The 19,692-nt window shown below is 44.4% G+C and overlaps 1 protein-coding gene across 4 annotated transcripts in view; it reads left to right on the plus strand.

The window, feature by feature from the left end:
- The first annotated feature begins 429 nt into the window (after nt 1-429).
- Nucleotides 430-19,692, plus strand: part of ZNF704 (zinc finger protein 704) — a 131,381-nt gene continuing 112,118 nt past the window's right edge. For 2 of the 4 annotated variants that reach the window (XM_032676673.1, XM_032676683.1), the window contains exon 1: nt 430-670. The gene's annotated coding sequence lies outside the window, so the exon portion shown is untranslated. The remainder of the gene's footprint in view (nt 671-19,692) is intronic. The other 2 variants (XM_032676665.1, XM_032676656.1) reach the window with 2 other exon arrangements.

A 19,692-nucleotide genomic window follows, 5' to 3' on the forward strand; every position in this document is an offset into this window, starting at 1 on the left:
CCCGCGCCGCGCCTGGCGGAGCCGCGGCCGGCGGGAATCCAGTCCGGGTTTTGACGCTGGGGACCGGCGGCGGCGAGGAAGGGCGAGCGGGAGCGGACCCCGCGCCGCGCCCGACAGCCGGGCCGGGCCGGGCCGGGCCGGGCGGCAGCCGCTGGGGAAGGAGGAGGAGGAGAGCGCCGGGAGCAGGTGGGCGAGCGGCGGAGCGGCCGCGCCGGCTCCGGGCCCGCCTGGCCGCGCCCGCGGGCCCCGATGGCCGCGGCGCGCCCGCCGCACACACCCACCGCCGCCCCCCGGTGAGCGCCGCCGCCGCCCCTTGGGCAGCTCGGCGGGGCCGCTGCCCGCGGCTGGGGCTGAGCGCGGCGGGAGGCGGCCGGGTCGGCCGGGAGGAGGCACCATGCAGGCGCGGCGCTTGGCCAAGCGCTCCAGCATGGGCAGCCGGCGGCTGAGCGCGGCGGCCGCGCAGGTGGACGCGGTCCGGCCCCCCAAGCCCGAGAGCGCCTGGAGGCCGCCCCGGCGGGAGGGCTCTGCCGCGGCGCTGGAAGAGGAGGACGAAGACGAAGATGTGGTGGTGGAGGTGGAGGAAGAAGAGGAGGAGGAGGAGGGCGGCCTGGGGAGCGCCCCCTCGGCGCTGACCGGCCACGGCAAGGGCCTCCTCCGGGGCAGCCTCAAGGTGCGTCCCGGGAGGGCGGGAGCGGTGGAGGGGCCCGCTCGCGGGTGCTGGGCCGGCGGGGTGGGGCGGGCCGGGCCGGCCGGCGTCCCGGACCAGGCCGGGTAGCGGTGGGGGTGGGCTGCGGCCGGGAGCGGAGCTGGGAAGCGGGCGGGCGCTAGGGGCTGCGGGGGCGCCGGGGGCGGACGGGCCGGCGCTCAACAAGTCCCAGGGGAAGCGGCTGTCCGGCTCCGGGGGCGGCCAGTGCGGGCGGCGAAAAGCGGCTAAAAGCGGGCGGGGAGCGTGGGGCGCCACCGGTGTCTGAAGAGGTTTGAGCATCGGGAGTGGAGACTTGGCTGCGTGAAGCGAGGGGCTGCCGGAGGTGGGAAGGATGTTCATCCCGGTCGTGTGCGCAGAGGTGTTTTGGAGAGCCGTGCCGTGCGGCTGCCCGGGGTGGCCGTGGGGAGGAAGGAGACCTGGGTGGGCGACCTCTGGAAAGTTTGGGAATGGAGCGGTACTGTACAAAGGCCCGATTCAGATCCCATGGAAGCGTGCGAGGACTGCGCGGAATTCGGTGCGTTTGGGAACAACCTGCTGAACACACCCACCGGCTGAGATCCCGCAGTCTTAGGCTTAATGATTTTATCAGGGAGAGTTTTCTGTAATTATTTTCCTCTTAGGATAAGCAGGGTAGTAAGATTAAGTCTGTGAGTGGTTCTGCAGAGGATTCGTGTGATAGGTGTGCAATGGTTATGGAAAATGGAAGTTTAAAGGGCATCCATTTGAATTACTTTTACTTTTTTTTTAATCTGGGTAACGATTCTTATTTAACAAGAGTTCAGGATTAGCGAAGTAGTAGTGCCGTATTACCATTGGGGTTTTCCCTGTACCCACAGTTGTAAAAAGAAAGAAAAAAAGGAAACAAATTCCAAACAAAGAACACATTAAAAAAATCTCTGAAGGAAAGTAGCAGCAGAAATACAAGTTATCTCCATATTACTTCAGAGCAAGAGTGTTACAGTACTGACAGAATCAATGCAATGCCATTGGGTCGTTGATGTAGGATGAGTTTGTCAAAGGCCATGAGTTGTGGTTATGATGTGCCTCAGTTGAACCATCTGTGGTGCTGAGGCCTGACAGGCTGGGACAGCTTGGTTGCTACAAAACCTTTTGACACTTGACTGGTAGCCTTAGAATGAAGGGCACCATAATGTTTCTGATCCCATCCGTCTCCCATTTGTACTGAAACTTTTAAGTGGAAGAGGAGGCTTAGAGGAACTTCCTGTGTATAACCAATATAAAAAAAAAAGTTAAATTCTCAAGTGGAGCACAGTAATCTGAATTAGTAACTGGATTACATAGGTATAATCTGCATATAACGTGGGCTATCAGAGTGCACTGTTCTCTTTGTGAGCCCTCAACATACTTTCGAGTAGTAGGACAGTTAAAGGTAGCTGGTATTTCTGCCTTACACTTAGGAGCGTGTGTGCACGTAACAACATAGTTCTTGCATGTATTTACTTTCTTGGACAGTAAACCTACCTCATAGATGTGATGAGTGGAGTAATACCTATTAGGCTACTTTCAGTGTACGTAACCAACTCTCCAGTCATTTTTGGTAACCAGGTGCACATAGTTACCCTCTTTGGAAGAGTTTGTCTAACTGTCATGAGCTGCTCGGTTTCTGCTTTCTCTATTTATACTTTCGAGTACTATAAACTAAGAAAACTTACAATTTAACATTGTAAAGAAATTATCTTTGGTTTCTGTGTATGTCTTTAGGGATTGTTAGTGTGGGGGTATATAAAGCTTAATCTGAGTGTTCTTCCAAGTAATTTTAAAGCAACAGATTAAACTTGAGAGAAGCAGGCATAAAATGAATGCAGAGGTCCAACTGCAGACTGTGGGAGGGTAATAGGAGTGGCACAATCTGATTTGTCAAATGAGATACCTGCCAAGTGGAGAATTGGTGTGTGATCAGCAGCATTTGACTCGCCGACCTGGCCTTCTGAGCTGGGGACTGGGAGCAAAAGAAACTGAAGGGGTGTCCACTGCTGAGAGAGGTTGTAAATTGTTGCAGTGACCAGTAGTCTTCAGAACAAAGGATGTCCTGAAAAGCTTCAGAGTTTTATCAGATTTGAAAGCAAAGTGATCTGGGTACTGATTTTGCAGCATATGGTATCTGGATAATGCAATTAAAAAGCATCATGCAGAGTTCTGGTGTGCGGTGCAGGTACAGGTAATTCACACATGCACTTGATGTGTGTGCCCTTGGGTGGAATGGCATTTTAAAGCTAGAGGTTTCAGGGGCTCTTGGCGAAGTCACTTCTGTGGACTGGCTGTGATACAGGGATGAATGCATCATAGGTCTGTGATGGAATTAATATTGTTAAAAGGTGCGTGAGAATTTGGTCCAGTAGTCAAGATCAAAAAAGTAGTTGTGCCATTAAGGCTTAGAGCCATATTGTCTCCTTCAAAAAGAAGTCCACTGTGTGGCTGCACCACTGGTAGTCTTAAACATGGGAATAGAAAGAGGGGAAGAAGTACTTTATAAAGATGGATCTTATTTCTCCAATTTCTGAAGCCTTGGAAGGAGAGAACAGATATGGCAGAAAAGAGAGTAAGAGAGACTGATAGTCATAGGGAATATACAAAATTTGTTTCTTTATATTGCTGTAGCCATGTAGATGTCCAAGTGGAGAACAGTGGAGAACATTTTTGTTGCTTTTTCACTCGTGCTATTTGACATGCTGGAAGAGGCATGAGTGTGCTGTGTGTGGCTGGTGGGTAATGGCAGAATAGCCAGAGAGTCTTTGAGAGCCTGTAAAGCCTTGTTGGGAAGCGCTGTGTTTTCCTACTTTGTCAGAACTAATTCATTATTCTGTGTAGAGAAACAAATAACACCAAGGTGCTGATTGTACAGACTCATTTTGCATGTGAAACTCTTTTTGTGCTTGCTTTGGCTGCATCTGGATTTCCAGCCATTTGAAACTAGGTGAAAAAAATAGTGTAATTACCAGTACTTTGTCTTGAATCATGGGATTAATTTGCAGTCCTGTTTAATTCATCTTTTGTATGAAGCCTAGTTCAGGTGCCACAGACAGCCACATTAGTACCATGCTGGGGCTGATGCACCCTGTGGAAACTGCTGGTTTTGTTGATATGGAGAGGAAGTTTTGAAGTAGGGTCCATCACCAGTCTGCAGTGCTGAGTTTATCAGGTACTTGGATGAAAGCCCCATTGCAAGTAGCAGAGCTGTGCTAATTTGCCTGTAAACCACTAGAGCACTATGATTGAGAATTTAGGGTAGTAGTGAACATGGGCTTGTGATAACATGCCAGATTGTTGCAGTATTTTCTGTACTGTTATAAATAGTGAAGAGATTAATGTTTTCTTCTGTTTAGCCTAGTTGAGCTGCCACTTTATTTCCAGCCCAGTTTCTGTCCCCAGGCTTAGAGAGTATGGACAGAGGACATTCCTAACCCAGCTGACTGTGGGCACTGCTCCTGTTTCTCACCTGTTGGAGTTACCTATTGGCTTGCTTTTGAGCACCTCTTGGTAGTTTAGAAGGATCAATTTCCCACAAATGTATTTATTCTTACGAGTATGTAGCTTCCAAAATCATAGGAAATGATTAGATGAAAAGTCTGAAAACTAAAGGCCCAGAGAGCTGTGTGGTGATGCTGGAGGAATATGAAAGCCCAAGCTGTGTAAGGAAGACTTTAACTTCACACACGTTGGGCTCAGTTTTACCCACCTCACAAAGTGAAATTTGTGACAGATACACAGTACAGAGCACTTACAAGTCTATGCCAGAGGGTTCAGAGTAAGGGTGGCAGATGTTGATAGGAGTTTAGTCCATAAAAAAGTGTGCTTTTGGATATGATTTTTGTGGTTTGTTATGTTTTGGGTTGATTTATTTGCCCTCTTTTTTTTTTGTTTGTTTTAAAGATAGAGACATCTGTGTGGTACATGGCATGAAGAAGATTCTTCAGAGTTTGTGTGGAAGAAATCAGTTGCCTGTTACTTATGTGTGTTGTTCAGCTGGGTTGAATTTCCTTTGTGCTCCTTGCCCCTTTTCTCTGCATTCTTTCTAAAGCCAGGTGTGAATTCATTGCTGTCCTTTAAATGAGACTTTCAGCTTTGCTGTTTGAATGGACTATAGGCTCATAGTGGACAAAACAAAGTAAGGTTTTTTACTTGATTAACAAAGTGCTGTTGAATTTACCTTTCATATGTGTGTGCAAATGTATTCTAACAAGCAGTTTGCAGAATACCAGATTTGCTTAGTGGAGGAGATTCCTCATAAGACACAATAGGAACTTGCACACTAACCTAAGAGTAAAATCAAATGTTCTCTCTCAGACAAATAATGATAATGTTATTTTTATGAATACTGCCAGTTATTAGAACACTGGAACTCACGTTTTGATCTTGGAGCAGGATCCTGTTAGGTTAGGCTGTGTACAAACTCAGAACAAACATGATCCTGCTCTACCCTCTTCTACAAAGTAGAAGAGTAACACGAGATATGAATGGATACTGATGGACTGTGAGGAACAACTAAAGAGTGAGACGAGTCAGATAAACACCAGCTGCTTAGCCATAATTTTTTAAGTAGATAAACTTACTTAATTTTTAAATTTCGACTGTAATTTCGTTTCTTACAGTTCTTAGGTGTAAAACCTGCTTAGTGGAGTTGGTGTCGAAGATGCATTCTAGATTTGGGAATTTTTTTCTTCCTTATGAAAAATTTATAAAGTTTATGCATAGTATGGATTAATGAAGGGAGAGCTGGGAGTGGTGAGATTGTAGGATGGTATTCCACTCTCCCATAATAAAGAATGAATGGGAGTAATTTGCTGAGGACTTTTTATGTAATTTTTGTTGTTGTTTGGACACAGACCAAACATAACCACTTTACCCTTAAAAGGAATTGTATTAGAAAACTGTAACTATGCAAGAATAAAGGTGAATCCACTAACAGTTTTGATCCTTATTTGTTATATTCTTTTCAGTCTAGAATGAGTCCAGTTGAGAATTATCAGTTGGCAGCCTTCAGGTATGCAGTACATACCAATGGATAGAGATGTGCTACTCTCTCTTCATCACAGAATGTTTAAGGTGGGAAGGGACCTTTGGAGATCATCTGATCTCCCTGTGGCTCAAGTAGGGTCCCCTGGAGCTGCCTGCCCAGGACCATGTCTGGATGTGTTTTTAGTATCTCCAAGGAGGGAGACTTCATGGCCTCTCCGGGCAACCTGTACCAGTGCTTGGTTGCCCTCACAATGAAAAAATGTTCCCTGATATTCAGAGGGAACCTCCCGTGTGTGCCCGTTGCCTCTGGTTCTGGAACTGGGCTCCACTGAGAAGAGCCTGGCTCTTTGTACCCTCCATTCAGGCATTTATTACAGACATTTACAAGATCCCCCTAAGCCCTCCCTTCTCCAGGCTGAACAGTCCCACCTCCCTGAGCCTTTCCTCGTAGGAGAGATACTCCAGTCCCTTAATCACAGAATTATAGAATGGTTTGGAATGGAAAGGACCTTAAATATCATCTAGATTCAAGCCTCTAGCCATGGGCAGGGCTGCCACTCACTAGACTAGGTTGCTCAAAGCCCCACCTAACCTGGCCTTGAACATTTCCAGGAAAGAGGCATCCACCACTTCTCTGGGCAGCCTGTTCCAGTGCTTTACCACTCTCTGAGTAAAGAATTTCTTTCTAACATCTGATCTAAACTTGCCCTCTTTCCAGTTTAAAACTATTGCCCCTTGTCTTGTCACTGTCTGTCCATGTGAAAAGTCCCTCTCCCTCCTTTTTATAAGCCCCCTTAAGGCACTGGAAGGCCTCAGTGAAGTCTCCTGGAAGCCTTCTCCAGGTTGAAATCATCCTGGTGGCCTTTTGCTGCACTTTGTTCAGTATGTCCATGTCTCTCCTGTATTTGGTATCCCAGAACTGAACCTGTCATTCTATGTGTGGCCTCTCCAGTGCCTGGCAGAGGGGCACTTTCCTCCACTTGCTGTCAGTACTTTTTCTGACACAGCCCAGGACACTGTTCAGGTTTTATTGCCACAAGGGCTCATTGCTGGTTCATATTCAACCTAGTGTCCACCAGGAACCCAAGGCCTCTTCTGCAAAACTGTTTTCCAACTGAGTGACTTCCAACCAGCATGCACTGGTGCCTGAAGTTATTCCTCTCCATGTCCAGGACTTAACATTTTCCCTGGCTGAGGTTCCTGTCGGCTTCCTTGAGGTTCCTGTTGGCGCATTTCTCTGACCTGTTGAGATCTCTCTGGGTGGCAGCATGACTGTCTGGTGTATGAGCCACTCCTTCCTGGTTTGTGATCCCTTCCCAGGGATCAAGGTGAAGCTGACCATCCTGTAGTTTCTTGGATCTTCCTTGAAGATAGAAGTGACATTTTTTTCATCTGAAAATTAAGTATTGAGAAAGTGCTTTTCATGGGCTGGTAATTAACATTTGTAATGTGTCCCGTGACAAGTGTGGATGCAGAGACCATCTGTGCGTTTCTTGATCCTGTGCTCTTGGATCTTTCTTCAGATCCAAAGTTACAGAGATGCCTCAATCCTGTATATCGGCTTTGAACCCTCGAGTCCTACTGTGTGTTTTCCCAGCTGCTAGATTATAAATTCCAGTGTTATGAGAGCATCAGAGATCTTCTTAAACTGTGGGATAAATCAGTGTCTCCAAGATGAGAGCTTTGCTGCTTGGGCAGCAACGAGCAGGCTGGTCCTTGCTGGTGTCTGCTCTGTAAATACTGCTGTGGATTGAACAATGATGCTTTTATATTTTTTCCCCTCAGAATAAGAGTGGCCACTGGCTTTATAATACTTTCAAGTGATTTATTGAATTGCTTATTTCTAAAAATAGTGAGCAGCCTGACTATTCCTGCAGCTTAAGGCCAGCCCAAAGACTACTGAAGGACAGCAGGCTAAAAGGGAAACTCTTAGTAAGTGTTTTTGTTTATTTACAAAAATTGAATGAAAATTGAATACAAGGTGAATGAAAAGAGCGTTCATTGGCTCTGTGATCAGCTTCAATTTCACAAACTTGTGTTCATGTTTTTCACTGTAGCATGTTGTGGAACAGAGCACGTAGCAATTGCTGAACAATCTGTGATGGGATCACTTTCAGTGCTCTGGCACCTTGCCAAACTTTCCAATCACAAATGATGATTGCAGTGACATTTGTCTCATTGTATTAAAAAGTACATGTGTGGGTGGTATTTGTTGTTTGACAACAAAACTAATGAAGACAGGAAACTGAACAACTTCTGTTGCTTGAACCTTGGATAAAAGCACAGATCTTTTTATTTGTGTTTTTGCAAGACATAAAGAATCCGATTTCCATAAAATCCTGACCCAGCTGAAGTTGATGGAAAAGTCCGGCTAATTTAAGCAGATTTAGGATTTCAGCCCAATTACTTAACCACAAGTGTGAATCTATTAGTCTCCTAAAACCTTTCCACAGCAATCCTAATGATTCTTAAGTGTTGCTTCAAACTATAGAAGACTGTTATGGTCACTCAACACAGAATCAGAGGGAAGGTAAAACGTCTCCATGATTAGATACTGAAGTGTGAATTTCTGTAGCTGATTGTTTTACCATCTTTAATGTATTTTTGTAACATGTTGGATAAAAGGTTATTTGAACTTCAGATGGCCAGTGCTGTTATGACAAGCGGTCGTAAGACTGGGTGGTTACTTCAGCAGATAAAGTGGCTGATGCCTACCTCATATTGACATAGAGAGCAAGTTGTGCAGTCACCTTCTATAAACTGGACTTCGTAAAGTTGGCGAGCTAAACATTTGAGCCAACGTGATCTCTTATGTATGCATGGAAGCTGGAAGCCATCGTGCAGCAGGAAAGCTGTGATGTAGTTGCCATCACAAAAACATGGTGGGATGACTCACATGACTGGAGTGCCGCCATGGATGACTACAAGCTCTTCAGAAGGGACAGGCAAGGTAGGAGAGGTGGAGGAGTGGCTCTGTATGTTAGAGAGTCTCTTGACTCTTTAGAACTTGAAGTCAGTAACAATGAGGTTGAGTGCCTGTGGATCAAAATCAGGGGGAAGGCCAACAAGGCTGACATCCTGGTGGGAGTCTGTTACAGACCACCCAACCAGGATGATGAGGATGATGAATTTTTCTACAAGCAGCTGGCAGATGTCTCCAAATCGCCAGCCCTCGTTCTTGTGGGTGACTTTAACCTGCCGGATGTCTGCTGGGAACTCCACATGGCAGAGAAGAGGCAGTCTAGGAGATTCCTAGAGTCTATAGAAGACAATTTCCTGCTCCAGCTGGTAAATGAGCCTACCAGGGATGGGGCCCTGCTAGACCTGCTGTTCACAAACAGAGAGGGGCTGGTGGGAGATGTGGTGGTCGGAGGCTGTCTGGGACACAGTGACCATGAAATAATAGAATTCTCAATACTCAGGGATGCAAGAAGGACCATCAATAAAACTACACTGGACTTCTGGAGGGCAGATTTCAGCCTGTTCAAGGGACTGGTTCAGAGGGTACCGTGGGAAACAGCCCTTGAAAACAAAGGGGTCCAGGAGGGATGGACATACTTCAAGAAGGAAGTCTTAAATGCACAAGAGCAGGCTGTCGCAGTCCGCCAAAAGGCAAGCCGGCAGGGAAGACAGCCAGCCTGGCTGAACAGGGAGATCTTGAGGGAAATTAGGATGAAAAAGAGAGCCTACCGATTATGGAAAAAAGGACTGGCTACTCAGAAAGAGTTCAGGAATTTAGTTAGGTCATGTAGAAAGAAAATCAGAGAGACAAAGGCAAGATTTGAACTCAATCTTGCCACTTCTGTTAAGGAAAATAAAAAGTCTTTCTATAGATACATCAGTAGCAAAAAGAGGGACAAGGAAAACCTCCATTCTTTAGTGGACATGGGGAGGAACATAGTTATTAAAGATGAGGAAAAGGCTAAGGTATTTAACACCTTCTTTACCTCAGTCTTCAACGGTAGGACAGGTCTCTCTGAGGACAACTGGCTTCTGGAACATGTAGATAGGAATATGAAGCTGAATAGTCCCCCCGTAATCAAGGAGGAAACAATCAGCGACCTGCTGAGCCACTTGGATCCTCACAAGTCTATGGGACCAGATGGGATCCACCCAAGGGTGATGAGGGAGCTGGCGGAAGAGCTCACCAAGCCACTCTCCATCATTTACCAACAGTCCTGGCTCACTGGGGAGGTCCCAGATGATTGGAAGTTGGCAAATGTCACACCAATCCACAAAAAGGGCCAGAAGGAGGACCCAGGAAACTACAGGCCTGTCAGTCTGACCTCAGTGCCTGGCAGGGTTATGGAGCAGATCATCCTGGGTGCAATCACACAGCACCTACAGGATGGACAAGGGATCAGACCCAGCCAGCATGGGTTTAGGAAGGGCAGGTCCTGTCTGACCAATCTGATCTCCTTCTATGATCAGGTGACCCGCCTGGTGGATGAGGGGAAGGCTGTGGATGTGGTCTATCTGGACTTCAGCAAAGCCTTTGACACTGTCTCCCATAATGTACTCCTGAAAAAACTGGCAGCCCATGGCTTGGACAGGGGCACTCTGTGCTGGGTTAGGAACTGGCTGGAGGGCCGGGCCCAGAGAGTGCTGGTGAACGGGGCTGCATCCAGCTGGCGGCCGGTCACCAGTGGTGTCCCCCAGGGATCAGTGTTGGGCCCAGTTCTGTTTAATATCTTTATCGATGATTTAGATGAGGGGATTGAGTCCATCATTAGCAAATTCGCAGACGACACCAAGTTGGGAGGGAGTGTCGACCTGCTGGAAGGCAGGAGGGCTCTGCAGGGGGACCTGGATAGGCTGGAGAGTTGGGCTGATTCCAACGGGATGAGGTACAATAAGGCCAAGTGCCGGGTCCTGCACTTTGGCCACAACAACCCCCTGCAGCACTACAGGCTGGGGACAGAGTGGCTGGAGAGCAGCCAGGCAGAAAGGGACCTGGGAGTGCTGATTGACAGGAGGCTGAACTTGAGCCAGCAGTGTACCCAGGTGGCCAAGAAGGCCAATGGCATCCTGGCCTGTATCAGGGACAGTGTGGCCAGCAGGACCAAGGAAGTGATTCTTCCCCTGTACTCAGCAGTGGTGAGGCCTCACTTGGAGTACTGTGTCCAGTTCTGGGTCCCTCAGTTCAGGAAAGATGTTGAGGTGCTGGAGCAGGTGCAGAGAAGGGCAACGAGGCTGGTGAAGGGACTGGAACACAAGTCCTATGAGGAGAGGCTGAGGGAGCTGGGGTTGTTTAGCCTTGAGAAGAGAAGGCTCAGGGAAGACCTCATCACTCTCTACAACTACCTGAGAGGAGGTTGTAGGCAGGTGGGTTTGGTCTCTTCTCCCAGGCAATTAGCAGTAGGACAAGAGGGCATGGTCTTAAGCTGTGCCAGGGGAGGTTTAGGTTAGATATTAGGAAGAAATTCTTTACAGAGAGGGTAATCAGCCATTGGAATGGGCTACCCAGGGAAGTAGTGGATTCTCCATCCCTGGAGGTTTTTAAGATGAGGCTGGACGTGGCACTTAGTGCCATGGTCTAGCAACTGTGGTGGTAGTGGATCAAGGGTTGGACTTGATGGTCTCAGAGGTCCTTTCCAACTCGTCTGATTCTATGATTCTATGATATCCCTTTGAAATGGCAGAAAAAAATGCCTTTTGAGTCAAAAATGCTTTTTACCTCATATTTCTCAACAAGTTCCTTTCTTTAATATAATTATGGCAAGTTTGAGTACTACCAGAGGGGGAAAAAAACCCCATTTTTTTCTACTTTAAAATACTTCAAAGAGAGCACTGTGATGCAGTTCTTGCTGCTCTTAGGTCCAGGTCTGTGGTGGTTCCTAAGTCCGTGGAAAGCAGTCCTTATCTGGCTTAGAGCTATATGGAGAAAGCAGAGAAATGAATAAGGGTGAGCTGGTGTTTGCTAAGGATTTATGTTGACATTTTGCTTCGACATGTGTGGCCACCATTATTTCAGATGATTGTCCCTACTTCTGCAGAGCAGGAGAGAAGTGGTTGGTCTTGAAGGTGTTTCTCTTTCCATTCTGGTAGGTCCAGCTACTGGAGCAGCAGCCTGAGCAGCACAGAGTGCTTTGTGCCTGGGCACTGGATAAACACACAGTGTTTTCGGATTTGATGTTTCATCAGTTCCAAAAAGGGTATTCTTCTCTCTGTCTTTCTGTCCTTTCTCCAGCCCCCAGCCACTCACTTGCAACCTTGTGTTTGTGCCAGAATTAGTTGTGTGCTTTTGAGGGCACTGAAACAGTGGGAAACGTGCAGCAGAGCAACTGTGGATTCTGTAACATCTATCACTTAAGGTGGATCAGGGAAGGGCTTGTCAAGCATTTGGATAGTGCAGAGGAAAAGGTGGGATATCACAGCTAGGACATGCATAGGGAGGAAAGAGAAGGTTAGAAATGGAGCGAGCCGTCATCCTTTAGAAAACAAACTGCATGACAGTTGAACTGTGCTTAACTTTGGGCTTGGTGGTCCTTCAGGTTCTTAGTGAAGGCTCTTCTTCCATGAGGTATCATTGCATCCCTGTGGTGGTTTGAAAGAGGGCTGGTTTCTGGAGTGGTTAAGAAGAAAAGATCCCGTTGGGCCTCTGCATGTTTTTACTAGTGCTGTTCTGTTTCTTCCAGGGATAATGGGCTGTAACTCTGTGATACTATTTCTCTGCATAGTCAGACCCAAAAATAACCTCCTTTTTTTGGCACCTCTCCTGCTCTGAACAGGAAAACTGCTACATTTTTTTTTGTCTAAAGTTGAACATAGATTTGGGAGAATCTTTTAGCTGAAGGCGGTGCTTCTTGCTTATTCACCTCCTCTGAAGGATTCTGCTTTCTACTTCTAGGCTCAAGATCCGATAGAGGAGATAAGGACATGGGCTTAATTCTGATCTTGTAATATCTCTCTCCTTCAGGCTTTCAGCATCAGGATCAGCCCTGGCCCTTGAAACTTTCATTCACACTGCCTGTTTCATTCAGAAGTTACAACAGTTGGATACATCTGTGAACTACCTTGGTTTAATTTCTCTGAAATCCCGTAATTTAAACAAACAAATAAAAAAGAGCAAAATCTCTTTATTCCCAGGATGTTAAGGCAAATGGATTACATTTCCATACCCTTTTAAGTGATCTAAAATCAGCAGCTTCTCGTCTCAGATGGCTGCTTCCAAAGTCAGACAATAACTTCTGACCTCAGAAATACCACACCTGTGTATTTTATTTGCAAGAGATCTTGAAAATAAAGGCAGTCTGGTTTTATTTTCGCTAGAGATATCCTGCTACATGTCTCTATCCAGACAGGAGGAGGGTTTTCAAGTGCAGATGATCCAGTGAAGGTTTTTTTACTGAGAAGCAGTGAGGCAGCATTTCCAAAGCCTTCTGCTAAGTATGGGGAATTCCCTACTGCCTCTTCTATAATCTGATTTTTGTGAGCTCTACTTGCCTGATCCTGAGTGAGATTATAGAAGTGATAGTATTTCTTTGAGCTGCTGCCATCCTTACTGATCCCAGATCACCAGCAAATGTAAAGAGAAACAAGTGGAGTTTCTTGTATGTCTTCAGCAGTGGTCTTTAAATAGTTTAAAGATACTTTATTTCCACATGAAAATCCAGAAGTAAAGGCCATATTGATATATCTATTCATAAGACAGGCCATATACAAGGCTGTATTAAGCTATATAAGCTGTTGTGTACAATTTCCTAATCTAGACAGAACAAAAATTAGGGGCAGCAGAGACAGTAGGTACTTCACTAATGGGTTTTTGAACCCTCTTTGCATCTCTTACAAGTAGGAAAAATCATCATTTCATAGAAAATAGATGTTCACAGGCATACAGTAGAAAATACGTGAGGTTTCAGAGCTTCAGCCAGTGCAGTAAGAACACCTGGTTTGATGTTGCTCATTAATTGCAGTTTGTAATTACAACTAGTAATACAATAGAAATAAGAACAAAAAAGTTCAGTTGAACTTCCCTGCTGTCCCAAATTAGCATGCTTAGTTTAGTCTCCAGTTCTAGGTTTTTTTAAACTTTCCCAGAAGTGACCAGCAAGACCCAGGTGTATCCTTCTCTTTTCTCCTTCTGTGCTCTTTGGCCAGCCCAGGGCAGACGTTTCCAGGCTCTCTCCTTTCCTGTGTGTGCCCATAGTTTGCTCTAGTGGCACTGGGCATTGCTCGTGTTGCTTTTGCTACTGGAGAGGTGAGGGAAACCTGCTGCCTGGGAGGCACCCTTCCTTTCTGCTTGCATGGCCAGGCACGTAGGTCCCTGTGAGAAAAAATACGTGATAATTGGTTTAGTTCATTTTAAATTCACTTTTTTGTGAAACCAGTAATTGGGAAGGCAATTATGGCTGCCCATTCCTGGCTCACAAGTCCTTTTTAGCGTGGTGGAGTACCAAGCCCTCAATGGTGAGCATGCTTAGCAAATATTGAAGTGCAGCAACAGCATTGCTAAATAAAAATGAACCTGTTTTTTGCAACTGTGATCCTTCGCTTTCCTTCTGTTTAAGGCTTTCCAAGGTAGCATCTTAATTTTTATATGTTTAGAGTCAATGTGTTTCCAAGGCACTTGTTTTATTTAAGAAAAGGAAAACAGGGCTGAAATACCTGTGCTGAGATCCTGCCAGAGATGCCAAGCCTGGGGGCCAACATCCAGTCCAACCGAGGTGGCCGGATTTGCAGAGCGGTGACCACAAGTCATCCCCTTGCATGTGCAGCATATCCAGAATACAGAACAGAGTTATTTCTTTGAGACTTAAACATTGCAAGCAAAATTTGAAGATACACACATTCAATAATTAGTATTAAAATTTGTTAATTGTTACTGATTGGTGTCTGATGATCTTAGAAGTTACGTCATATACTTTTCTGTGATGAACTTGCTATGCCTGCGTATGGGATGGGAAAGGAAGCTGCCGTACTTTCACATCTTCATCCCTTCGTTTATGTAGTGGAGAGAAAAAGGCTTCTAAAATATCTCTGAGTAATTTTTGTTTAGACCTGAAAATGGTGTATGGGAAGGACCATGGATTCACAGTGTTCCTTACCATCTCCCCCTGTAATCTTATTAAGACCTTTCTGTCCAGTTTTAATAAGATTTATGCTTGTTGTACCAGTTAGTGCAGAATTTCAGATGTCACAAGATTGGTCCTTGTTTTATTTGGGGTACAACAGGTACCTGCATGAGTACTGGATTTCAAATGTGGGAGTGAAAGTTTCTATCATTCATCTGGATAGATGCTCTAGATGCTCTGTAACTCAGAAATACCTTAGACTGGTGCTGGGTTACGCAATTTTCGAAGATGAGTTAGATTTGGCCACGTGAGTGCTGACATACACATGATGCTGATGGGAGGGTAGAAACTTCTTGCTGACTCCAGTTCTTGCTACCTAACACTGTGTTGTGAATCCAGGCAACTTAAAATGCTTAGATTTGTATTTTAATATCTAGAAAATATGTTCTATGGGTGGTTTGCTGTATTCAGTTAAATGGTGAAGATATGGACTTTGTCCTAGCCTGGTTGAAATGAATAGTACATTACTGTGCATCAATGTGTACTGTATATTGTAAAGAACACTTATAGTGACCTTAAAATGCATGATCTTCTATATTGTTAGAGACCAGCAATTTACAAATGCTTAGAGTGATTAGATTGATGTGGTTTATGTGTAATGAGCAACCACTGGTGAAGCGAGTAATTAAATGCAAAGTATACTCGAGAATGTAATAATACATTGAAATTCAGGGCAGATTATTTCCAAGCATCATTACGGGAATCTGTCTTATCTCTTTGTGTTCCAGTATGAATGGAGATTTCTAGCAAAATGGAAATTCAATGCATTCTTTCCGTCCAGTGAGGACACTGTTTTAAAATGTCAAAAATTAGAGCCTTTTTACATAAAGAATTCTGTTACTGGAACTTAAACTGGAAATACTGTACAAAGTAGTATGAGTGAATCAACCTTTGTCCTTCAAGGGATTTAATTTAAATATTTTTTATTTGCATTTAATTTTGGTAGCAAGTTTGGTGTTCCTCATTTCTGCTTGTTGTGTTTGGCTGTGAACTTTACTCCTGATTTCTTTCTTTTTGAGAAAAGTGGCTTATCCTTGTCCCTAGAACATAGCCTGGCTGTTCAGGCTGGCCTGAAAAGGGTCTTGCTGTTATTGAGCTCTTGTTTTTGCTGAACAAATGTATGTCATGTTACATACACTCATTTCATTATTGTTTCCCATTAACAGACTAGCTGATATATATTGATTCCTTCTTTCACTTCCCCCATTGAGCTGCATGTTTGTTCTGCAGTGGATCAAAAATGTTGCTAAAGCCACGTTAAAAAAAAAAAAATCCTCAGCCTTTTGTTTTCTTACCAGTTGGGAGTGTTATTGGCAGTCCCTAACACTTAGGATGCTTATATCTATTTCAGAAAATGGAAAGAGATGGTCAGAAAGCCAGAATGGAAAAACTGTTTATAAAAAACAGCAGTTATACAGCAGGTTGGCTGGCGCTAAAACATCTTGTAGCTATTGGTGTTTTTTTAACTGGTGTTTAATCAAAATAGTTTTTTGATGGAATTAGGCCAACTGAGTACAGAGTAAATCAGATGGAAATCAAAAATCCTCATCCTAAACTTTAACACCTATGTAGTGTTAATATTGTGCATAGGCCTAGGACTCACAATTAAGTTAAAATTATTTATCTGTTGACAATGCAAATATCCAAAATTGGAGCAGTGTGTTGAGTGATTGCTGTTGGGGTGTTGGGGTTTTTTTTGATATGTGTTTTTTAATTAGCATGCTCCCCCCTCCCCCCTTTCCTGCCTCCCCCAGTCTGGAAAGCAGCCAGTGTGGCTTGTGAGGCATCTTGTTGTTTTTGGAATGAAGTGACACTGAGGTTAAGTCTAGTTACAGTGATCTGTAGTTGAAGTAAAGGAAATACAGCTTTATGGGTTGAGGGAAAAAAGGAAGTTTATAGAGAAATGGAAACCTGGCAATGGCATCAGGATTATTAAGATAAGGTGGGGTTTTTTTAAGATAGTTTCCCCAAATGTATTCCCACTAGCATGGGTTTTTTTATAAGGAGTTTTGGATGCAGTCAGCTTTTGTACAGATGCTTCCCTCACCCTCATAAAATAGTGCTATTGGTTTTTAGAGGTACTTGTATTACTATTGTTGTAAAATGAGCTTTTTTATCTGTAGGCCTCAGTTGCAAAATTATTTAATTTGCCTGTGTCTCTAGGATTCAAACTATGTATGGAGGGGACTTTCTCAGACATTTAAGTCCTTCCAGAATCCCTGTAGACAGAGTGAGGAGAAACCAGAGTTAGGCAGTATTCCTCCAGAAGATTAAGGGAGCCTGCTGGGCTCTCACTGCTGTCCTGCTGCCTGACAGCATGGTGCCAGCCTCTCTCTGCTGAGCCTGTGTTTACTGGCCTGTTTCGTGGCAGGCAGATGCAATCACATGTTCTTCAACTGGTGTAAACTGACGTAGCTTCATGGAAGGGGCTGCATCGAGTCCCAGGGTGGGAGGCAGTGCTGCTCGGGGAGCAGTGCTTTGCACTGGGCAGCTGCTTTCTGCCTGTGCACTTCCATCACATCCAGTTCCCACTGCTGACTCCTCACTGGGAAATCAGCCCTTGACTTGTTTGCAAAACAGTCAGCAAAGTAGGCATGGTAAGTGGTGTGGTAATTCTTTCAGTAGTTTTTTGTATTACACTTTATCTGTGTAAACCATTACAAAGTCTTTTAAAAATTAGGTTTCTGCTCCTGGTGTGCCCACCTGAATACACAGGTAGTACACCAAAAAAAGGAAAGAACATAGGTGGGATTCAGTTTTCCCATTTGAAGACATATTGCTATATACTTGGGTCACATAGAGGCAAATAATGCTAATATTCTTGGGAGTTTAATACTTTCCATTGTATAAGAAACACAGACATCTTAATGCCTGTTAAAGGCTAGAGAACTGTTTGAAAATAACCTACTTCAGTTTTTAAGCAGCAATGCACCATAACAAGGGAAGATGATAAAGTCCGGTCAGGTTGTACTCGAGGAATGACATACATAGTCTGTCAAATCTAGGTCTCTGTGTTTGCATATAAATGTGATAGGTCTACTTATTGTAGTGTTTGCTGATCCTTTGAATAGGCAGTACAGTGGCTGAGTTGTCTGATCAATATTTTTTTTTGCTGTTCAGGGCAAAATCCAAGCTGAAATTTAAGTGAAATTGGAGAAGACTGAAGTTTGACTGCAACATCAGCATCTTCTCAGGATGTGCTTTTGGGCCTAGCAAAAATTGACTGCAGATAAGTTAGGGCCTAAACTACTGAAAAATTGCAGCCTGTACATCCTTTGTAAGGAATAAAGAAAAATTTCTTTAAATTCCTCAGAATTTGTATCAGTGTCAATCATGCTCATTTAGGGCAGGAGTTACATTGCAATTCATGGTCCTGATTGGGGCATGTGGAGTTCAGTACTAACAATTTGGTTATGACAAGATACCACCAAATAAAATTTCTATTGTCAGTTAAAAATGGTTTTTGCAATGAAAAATTATTAATATACTTCTGAAAATATTAACTGTGGTAATCATTTAGCTGTCACATAGAGTATTAAATTTTGCGATTTAATAATGACGAAGCAAGCAAGAACTGTAGCTTAAAAATAAAACCCTCAATCTAAATATATACCATTGTCTTGACAACTTCAAAACAGAAATTGAAAGGCTTTTGTAATAAAGTTTTTACTTAGAAACCAAAGCAAGAAGTGGCTTTCACTTTTTGCACAATGATTACAGAAGGAGTAAAGCCACATCAGACCCCAGCTCTGGCACTGCCCCATGCATGAGCTTCAGCGCAGAAGGCACAGGTAATACTGAGCTGTCGCTTCCAAGTGGTGGCATAACTAAAGTTTCTCTTGCCCAGTAGTGGTGGAAGTTGTCAAAGGCAGGTGAGGGTAACTGCAGAAAGAAATAAAACTAGTTTTTAAAATTTGCTGGTGGTTTATAACTCCTGTTTCTGTGACTGAACTTCCAAGTGATGTTGGTTGCCCCAGGCCAGGTTGCAAAGGACTCAGTTGGAAATAAACTGAAGGTTGCTGATGGCTTAAGGGTGGAAATACATAATGAATTGCATAGAAAACCAGCCTATTATAAAGTGGCTTGTATGAGTGATAATTCATCAAGTGTGTGAAAAAGACCTAAGTTTTTATCAGCCATTGATACTGGAGGCGATAAGGTGGCAATTCCAGAGGTATGACAAGAAAAGCCAAACCATTAAGGAACAACACAGTCATAAAGTTCGAGAACAGCAAAGGAGAGAGAATGTGAAGTACTGGCAGTAAACTGAAATAAATTGGTGTTACATAACTGGTGTTACAGTGGTAATATCTGTCTGTCTGTAAGACAGGCTGTCTGGTTGGGCTAGACCTTCCACAAAATTCTTGCTGAAACAATGTGGACTTAAAGGGCCACCACAAGCCTCAAAGAGGTTAAAAGAATATGAACAATCTGTGGAAAAAAAATTTACTGATAAGATATGACAGGACAGTCAGTTTATCTGAAAAAATATATTGGAAATTTTCTGTGTTAATCTTGGAACTGTGAGAGCTTGAAATCAAAGAAGTCCTGGTCGTTAATCAGTGTGTTTACCAGAAAGTGAGGAGCCTGATCATTCAAGTGACTATGGCCCTCAGCACTCCCCACATCAATGGCTGCTTGTGTAGGTGGTTGTATTTCTAGCAAAAGACTTCCCATACCCTTCCAGACAAGGCAGGTATCTCAAGTGGAAATGGCTTCCATAGACATAGATGAATTAAAATAGAAAAACTGCCTGTGGAGCAGGAGAAAGCTGCTGGAGAGTGCCCACCAAGGGAAACTCTTGGCTTTCTCTCATGATCATCTGCTTCTAAAGCAGAAAAGATTCTTTATATGCAGTCGCTCTCAAGGGAAAGTTCAGAAAGAGGCTGATATTTCCAAACATCTGTTGAGAACTGAAGGAAAGGGAGTTAGTCT

Source organism: Chiroxiphia lanceolata, chromosome 1 (assembly GCF_009829145.1).
Source record: "Chiroxiphia lanceolata isolate bChiLan1 chromosome 1, bChiLan1.pri, whole genome shotgun sequence".
Classification (NCBI taxonomy): Eukaryota; Metazoa; Chordata; class Aves; order Passeriformes; family Pipridae; genus Chiroxiphia; species Chiroxiphia lanceolata.